The sequence below is a fragment of the Bubalus bubalis genome, chromosome 4, assembly GCF_019923935.1.
Source record: "Bubalus bubalis isolate 160015118507 breed Murrah chromosome 4, NDDB_SH_1, whole genome shotgun sequence".
Classification (NCBI taxonomy): Eukaryota; Metazoa; Chordata; class Mammalia; order Artiodactyla; family Bovidae; genus Bubalus; species Bubalus bubalis.
Genome location: NC_059160.1, coordinates 19773360 through 19781696, shown reverse-complemented (window position 1 = coordinate 19781696; position 8337 = coordinate 19773360). Strand labels below are relative to the sequence as shown.

The 8337-nt window shown below is 35.2% G+C and overlaps 1 long non-coding RNA gene across 1 annotated transcript; it reads left to right on the top strand.

The window, feature by feature from the left end:
* Positions 1-64: 64 nt before the first annotated feature.
* LOC123333200 lies at positions 65-7967 on the top strand. The gene is made up of 3 exons (XR_006550382.2): positions 65-1546; positions 1759-1788; positions 7907-7967. It is a non-coding gene; the product is annotated as an uncharacterized LOC123333200 (long non-coding RNA).
* The last annotated feature ends 370 nt before the right edge of the window (positions 7968-8337 follow it).

The following is an 8337-nucleotide window of genomic DNA, read 5'->3' as shown; positions in this document are numbered from 1 at the left end:
TCTTGCTGTGATTTATGTTGAAGAATGTTCTATCCATGTTTTCCTCTAAGAGTTTTATAGTTTTTTGTCTTACATTTAGGTCTTTCATCCATTTTGAGTTTATTTTTGTGTGTGGTGTTAGGAAGTGTTCTAGTTTCACTCTTTTACATGGAGTTGACCAGTTTTCCCAGCACCCCTCGCTGAAGAGAGAAACGTGAAGATGTAGAAACAAAGACTAGCTATTGGGCTGGGGAACTGGTAACAACTTAGATTATAATTCAACCACATAGCAGAATCACTGAACTCCTATTTCTCTGAAATACATGAAGGCATGACACACGTTGCTAAGTTATTTTTACAAGAAGCAGACCAGCTCCAAATGAAAACTGCTGACCATGAGAACATAGACTCTAGACTGGTTGAAACCGGAAAATTAATGATGCTTGAAAGGTCACCTTGATGCCAACCAATCCAAAAATGTCCATGAGTTGGTGACACATTGCTCCTTGAACACTATAAAACTCCTCACTATCCCACTCCCGGGTGGGTCACACAGTCTTGAGTGCATTAGCCCTCTGTGGTCCCCTTTGCCTGGCAGCACAATAAAAATTACTCTTTTCTACTTCAGGCAAAACCTGACTCTGTGTTTCTATTCAGCAACAGAGAACACAGGCAGAGTTTCGGTAACATTATCAATATTAACTTCTTTTCATTTCTATGTTTCATCTTTTTCAGATACAAGCATAACCTAGAATGTCCACTGCTTCTTTCAGGAAATGTATTTTAAAGAAAATACATTCTCTCAGCATTTAAGTGCAGTCAAATCTAGTTTTGTCTATCACTCGACAAAAGTGAATAAAAGCAGCCCTCACCACATCACTCCTATCTTTATTGCTGTACCCAGTGACCTTGCTTCAGTAAATAACTCCCATGTCCTCTTGAGCACCATTTCCTTTTCTTCCTTACTAAAGAATAGTAGATTTACAAAATTAACTTCGAATGTACAATATAGCAGTTCAAAAATTTTATACTGTGTATATATAGTTATAGATGCAAAGAACAAATACGTGTTTGCCAGGAAGGAGTGGGGGGAGCAGAGGGAAAGAAATAGGTGAGGAAGAGTGAGAACCAAAACCTCCAGTTACAAAATAAATGAGTTATAAGTATCAAACGTGCAGTGCAGGGAATATAGTCAATAACTGTGTAATATATTTGCAAGCTGATGTGTTGTAACTGGACTTAATCATGGTGATTAGTTTGAAATCCATTGTCTTGCAATTAAAGTATTATTCATGAAATAGCTTCATTGTCTTTTTAAACATTCATACAAAGCCCAATCTTCTGTGTGTGTTTGTGGAAAGTGGCCTTCTGACTAAAAATGTGTGGTTCACTGTGTGAATCTTTCACTATCCAAATTAGTTTAGCTTGACATTTTCAGTTACTCAGGAAGTTCTGGCCTCCAACGGTTGACTGTAGTCTTAGTTCTCTAATAAAAGCTGGAGGTAAAATGCCTGATATAAATATGGTAGAGAAAGATGTTTTCCAACTGTGTGAATTGCAAAACGAGGTAAGAATTTGGGCTGTAAGGAATGAGGGTGAGAATTGAGGTGATAAAATAATGCTACTGATAAGACTCTAGTGTCTACACAGGGAAAGTGGTTCACAGCTACAGAGTTTTCAAGGATGAGAGAACTTGAAAGAGTGCTATAATTTATAAATTGTAAATGTGTTTATAATTTGTTTAAGAATAAGCAGATATGGAAATTCTTGTTCTCACAGGTAATGAAGGGGAACTATTAAGAGAAAGAGGTAAGAGAATGGAAACAGGTAAAATTTATGACTGACAATGGAATGATTAATTTCAGTGGGAAAAATACATACTGTAAAGTGTTACACAGATGCAGCATATTATTATTGTGAAATAAAGTATAAAACTTATCATGGAAGCTCACAGGAGAGAAAACATTAAAAGGCAAGTAAAAGATATTTACTAATTTAAAAAAGTGAACAATTCCAGATAAAAATATAGGAGAAAATTCAAATAAAATATCTTACATTAGATGCCATATAGAAAGAGAAATGTGTGTGTGTATATATATATACACACACATATATATGAGATTGAAATTAAAAGTCATGTATTAAGATTTTGTTTGATGATTTACTAAGTGAAAAAAGTGACTTCTACCTGTTGGAGAAAATTGAGGTATCATAATTTAGGATGGAAAATTTTCTTTATCCTTGATAAAAGTAGCAATCAATTTATATAGAAGGCAATTCAGAGGAGGAAAAAGATGATTTCTAATTCTTGTTAAATGACTGCATTTATTTCTTCATTCCTTTGGTATTTTGAGTATCTTTATAAATCTGCTTAAAATATTTGCTAGATTAATTCCAACATCTGTGTCACATCAGCACAGCTTCTGTTGATTGTCTTTCTCCATGCAAGTCCAAATTCTCATGGCTATTCGTATGCTGAATAATTTTGAAATGTCTTCTGGACATTTTTAATAAACATTTTGTTAGGAGACTCTTTGTTTAAACGTGTGGAGCATATCCAAATATTTGGTTTGAGCAATCACTCTGGATAGGTTCAGGCCTTCTGTGGGCTCTGGTTCCAGTTCAGTTTTCAGAACCCTTGTAGTGTTATTTGGATATTTCTTGGAAGTGCATCAACTAATCGCCAATCTGGAATGTGGGCAATGTTCCGCTATAAATTTAGGTCTCAGTGTCTTTGGTACATTAGAGTCGGGTGTAGGCATGCACAGCTGGTGTGTCTGTGGACAAGGGGAGTGCAGGAATTTGCTACCCTCTAATCACATGGCTTGCTGTGATTCATGGGGCCGCAGAGTAGGACACAACTGAGCGACTGAACTGAAATGAATCACATGGTGATGGTTTTTTCTGGTGACCAGACACTCCCTTGAAACTATACAGAACCTTCACAATGAGTGATCACCAGCATAACAAAGTTACTTCTTCTATGACTCAAGAAATGGACAAAATTATAATGATTTTTGAAGCTCCTTGCCAGGAATCAGAGGTAAAGATCAAATATATCTATTACAACACAGTTTTCATTCACTCAGGTGGTGCTAGTGGTAAAGAAGCCCCCTGCCAATGCAGGAGATGCAAGAGATGCAGGTTCAATCCCTGGGTGGGGAAGATCCCCTGAGGTAGGCAATGGCACCCTGCCCCAGTATTCTTGCCTGAAAAATTCCATGGGTAGAGGAGCCTGGTAGGCTATAGCCCATGGCACTGCAGAGGGTCATACATGATTAAGCACAGAAAACAAAAGCAAAAAGTTAAGCACAGTTTGAAAAGTATCAGAACTTAGATATGGCAGAAATATTAGAATTATCACACTGGAAACTTTTTAAAAACTCTGACTGACATGCTAATGACTCCAATGCAAAATATAGACACCATGAAGAATAAATAGGTAGTGTAAGGAGAACATAGAAATTATAAGAAAGGAAAAAAAGAAATGTCAGAGAATCAAAAACACTTACAAAAATACAGTGTCTGATGATCTCATTAATAGATTAGACATGGCTGAGGAGAGAATCTCTGAGTTTAGGTCATAGCAACAGAAACATCCAAAACTGAAAAGTTAAAACAAAACAATTGAAAAAAAAAAAAGAAAAGAAAACCCAAAACAATATCCAAGAACTGTGGAATAACTACTAAAAGTGTAACATGTAATGGGGACACCAAAAGGAGAGGAAAGAAGTAGAAGCAATATTTTAAGAAACGGACTGAGAATTTACCCCAAATTAATATCAAACAATAAAGTACAGATCTAGGAAGCTCGGAGAAAACCAAGCAGTGTAAATCCGCACACGCACACACACCTCCATCAAATACATCTGGGTATATCATAGTCAAACTGCAGAAAATCAAACAAAAATTGAGAAAAAATTTGAAAAGAAGCAAGAAGAAAAAAAATTACTTTGCCACCTTTTGTTATCTAAGAAGCCGGGTATATAAGCAGAGTGGAGTGAAATGTTCAAATTGTTGAGAGAAAAAAAATTACCAACCTAGAATTCTATATTCTATGAAATCACCTTCAAAGTGAAGGGCAAAATAAAGATTTTTTCCAGAAAAAGAAACCTTCAGGGAATTTGTAGCCAGGAGACCTTCCTTATAAGTATGTTAAAATAAGGAAGGACTAGAAAGAGGTAGGAGAAGGCGATGGCACCCAACTCCAGTACTCTTGCCTGGAAAATCCCATGGATGGAAGAGCCTGTAGCCTGCAGTCCGTGGGGTCGCTAGGAGTCGGAGATGACTGAGCAACTTCACTTTCACTTTTCACTTTCATGCATTGGAGAAGGAAATGGCAACACACTCCCAGTGTTCTTGCCTGGAGAATCCCAGGGATGGGGGAGCCTGGTGGGCTGCTCTCTATGGGGTTGCACAAACTGAAGCGACTTAGCAGCAGCAGCAGCTGCAGAAAGAGGTAAGGAAAGAGATACAGGTCTGAAACTAGAATCTACTTTGAGGAATAAATGAGAAAATTTTAAATGTATTTTTCCTATTCTTAATTGATCTCACTGGTAATAGCTAGTTTCAAAATAATGACTGTATTAGATTCGTGTAGTTTATGCATAAGTGGAATGAATGACAGTAACAATGTAAGGGACAAGAGTATAATTAGGATTATTTTGTTATTATAAGATATTGCACTATTCTTTTGAGGTTTACAGTATTAATTGAAAGCATATTTGAGCTAGTTGTAATTTTGTATTACAAGCTTCAGGGCAATCACTAAAAATATTTTTTTAAAAAGAAAGAAGTGCAATGGATACAAGATAGGAGAGAAAATGCAATAATCTAAGCTGCCCAACTAAAACTACCTAAGGCTTAAAAAGTATAAGATAAAATGGAAACAAAGAACAATAGCAACAAATGGAAAACATTAACAAACATGGCAGATATTAATTCTCTGTTTAAATAATCATCTTCATGTCAATAGTTTAAATATACCAGCTAAAACAAATTGTCAGAGTGAAACAAAAACAAGATCCAATTTTGTATTTTCTATAAAAAATCCATTTTAAAGATGAAGATATATGTAGTCAAAAAAGGAAAAAGGAAACCAATGGAGAAAGATATTCCTTGTGAATACTAATCAAAAGAAAGCTGGAGTAGCTACACTATATTAATTTCATTTTTTTTAATGTTTTATTGTAACATTGAGTTGATAGTAGTTTGGGGGTATTAATATTAAACCAAAACCCTATGAAGCACTTGGAAATAATTTCATGCAGAGCAACTTCTAAACAATCAAACTTATCAGGGAGAAAGAAGGACATTACATAATCATAAAACAATTAATTCTTCAAGAAGACAATTGTTTTGTATGTGAACCCAACAACAGTGTCAAGATGTAAGGTAGAACCTGATAGAACTGCTAGGAGAGACAGGTGAATTCGCTATTATGGCTGAAGACTTCTGTAACCCTCTGAAGATACAAATCAGAAATGGGCAGACCCATCCGGCAGAAAATCACTACACAGTTGTACTAACAGCACCATCAATCAACTGTATACAAAATAATTGACATTTATAAGCTACTTTATTTAATGACAGCAGAATATACATTTGTCTTGAGGTTATTTTGAATATTTGCCATACTAGACCACATTCTGAAAAATTATAGCTTAAAAAATTAAAAGAATAGAAATCATATAATGTATGCGCTCAGGCCATAGTGGAATTAAACTAGAATCAGATGGCTACATAGAAATAGAACTAGAAAATCCTAAATACAGGAGATTTAACAACATATTTCTAAACAATACATGAGTCAAAGAGGACATTTCAAGAAAAATTTTAAAATATTTTTAACTAAATGAAAATGTAACTTAAGAATTTGTGACATAGGGTAAAATAAGTGTTTAGAGGAAAGTTTACTACATTGAATGCACATATTCAAAAAGAATAAATATCTAAAAACAAATATCTAAGCTTTAACCATAGTATACTAGAAAAAGAAGGGAAAATGCAAAGTGAAAAGAAATGAAATTGAACAGTAGAAATTAATAGAGACAATGCAATCGAAAGCTGGCACCTTGAAAAAGATCAATAAAGTTGATAAGCCTCTATAAAACAAAGCTGGTTCTTCAGCAGAAATAAATACAATTGATAAACCTCAAGCGAACTGAGGAAAACGGAGAGAAGATACAAATCAGTAATATGAGAAATAAAAAAGGGGAAATACTACAGAATCTTTGGATATCAAAAAGATAGTGAAAGAAAATTCTGAAAATTCCTAATCCTACAAATTCATTGTACAGTCTTGCTTCACTTGGATCTTAACAGTCCATGGGATTGCAGAGTTGGACAGGACTGAGCGACTAACACACACACACACAATACTACAGAGTCTTTGGACATCAAAAAGATGGTGAAAGAAAACTATGAAAAATATTAATCCCACAGATTCATTGTACAGTCTTTCTTCACTTGGATCTTAACATCTATACATTTTACAAGCACACATACTGAAGAAGGCTAATGTTTCTAATTACTATAAAATGTATTGAGCTACATATGGTTCAGTGTTTAAAAGCAAGTTAGCTGGAGTTCCTTTTGTTCAACATCTGGAAGAAAACTATGATTTTTATTCTAGATCAGCACTTTTGAATCAACTTTCTACAGTGGTGGAAATATTCCACATCAGTGCGACCACAATTGTAGCCACTAGCCACATGGAGCTGTGAGCACTTGAAATGTGGCTAGATTTTAATTTTTTATTTAATTATAATTGATTTAAATTTTAATACTCAAATGTGATTAATGACTATTCTATTGCATAGCAGTTTAAGACTTCCTTGTGGCTCAGCTGGTAAAGAATCCGCCTGCAATGTAGGAGACCTGGATTCAATCCCTGGGTTGGGAAGACCCCTGGAGAAGGGAAAGCCAACCCACTACAGTATTCTGGCCTAGAGAATTCCACGCACTATATAGTCCATGGGGCTGCGAAGAGTCGGACACGATAGAGTGACTTTCACTTTACTTCACTTCTAAAGGTGTGGTTTGGATTTAGACCTTAAAGCACCTAGAGAAGAATTTTTTCACCACTGTTTTTTACCACCAATGTCAGGAGAGGAGTAGCAAAATCAACGCATATTTGAACACAAATTTTTGTTTATGTCTTGTGAAAAAGTGTACAGTTATAGATGGTAGACAATGATCAGATATTTATTTGTTGTGTTTACACAAATGAGTACCTGAACAGGGTATTACTCAAGGATTGATTTCAAATGATCTGATGCTTGTGGTCATGCAGAAGATATTATGTTGGAAAAGCTGTAAACATGCAGTGCAAGATTAAAGCCTTGACAAAAATTCTAATTGGGGAAAACTATGGTAGAAGCGTAATTCATAGTTACAAAGATCGGCTTTGAGAATGAACAAGAGAATGTGAGTATTGGTTGGCCAATGGTAGCTGTGTGAAGCTGCCAAGTAATATAGACTCTGTGAGAGTCATTCATTTTACTAGTAAAGTAAAATGAATAATAATAATAGTTTAATAACTTTTAGGATACAATGACTTAGACAATATAATCACTATATATGTTAAATTTCATATAATTAACTGCTTGTTGTGTGTCTTAAGCATAAAATTATACAGATTCAAAGAGATGTAAATAATAAAAAAAAAAACAGCATCCTTGGATGCAGGAAAATTGCTAGTAAACAAGTAAATAGATCTTCAGTATTTCCAAAGACCTAAGAATGGAAATACCTAACTATTGATTTACAGGTGCCTGTGAATATACATTTATACCACTGAGAGGCAGTATAACATTAGATTAAATAGGACTTTAGCAGAGAAACAAATTTGTGTACAAATCTCAGCTATTTTATTCAGTGATTCTGTGAATTCAACCAGATATGGTAACTTTTTTTTTTTTTCCAGATATGGTAACCTTTTTTAAGCTCAACATTCAGATCATGGCATCCGGTCTCATCACTTCATGGCAAATAGTGGAAACAGTAGCTGACTTTATTTTTCGGGGCTCCAAAATCACTGCAGATGGGGATTGCAGCCATGAAATTAAAAGACGCTTACTCCTTGGAAGGAAAGTTATGACCAACCTAGACAGCATATTCAAAAGCAGAGACATTACTTTGTCAACAAACGTCTGTCTAGTCAAGGCAATGGTTTTTCCAGTAGTCATGTATGGATGTGAGAGTTGGACTTATAAAGAAAACTGAGTGCAGAAGAATTGATGCTTTTGAACTGTGGTGTTGGAGAAGGCTCTTGAGAGTCCCTTGGACTGCAAGGAGATCCAACCAGTCCATCCTAAAGGAGATCAGTCCTGGGTGTTCATTGGAAGGACTGATGTT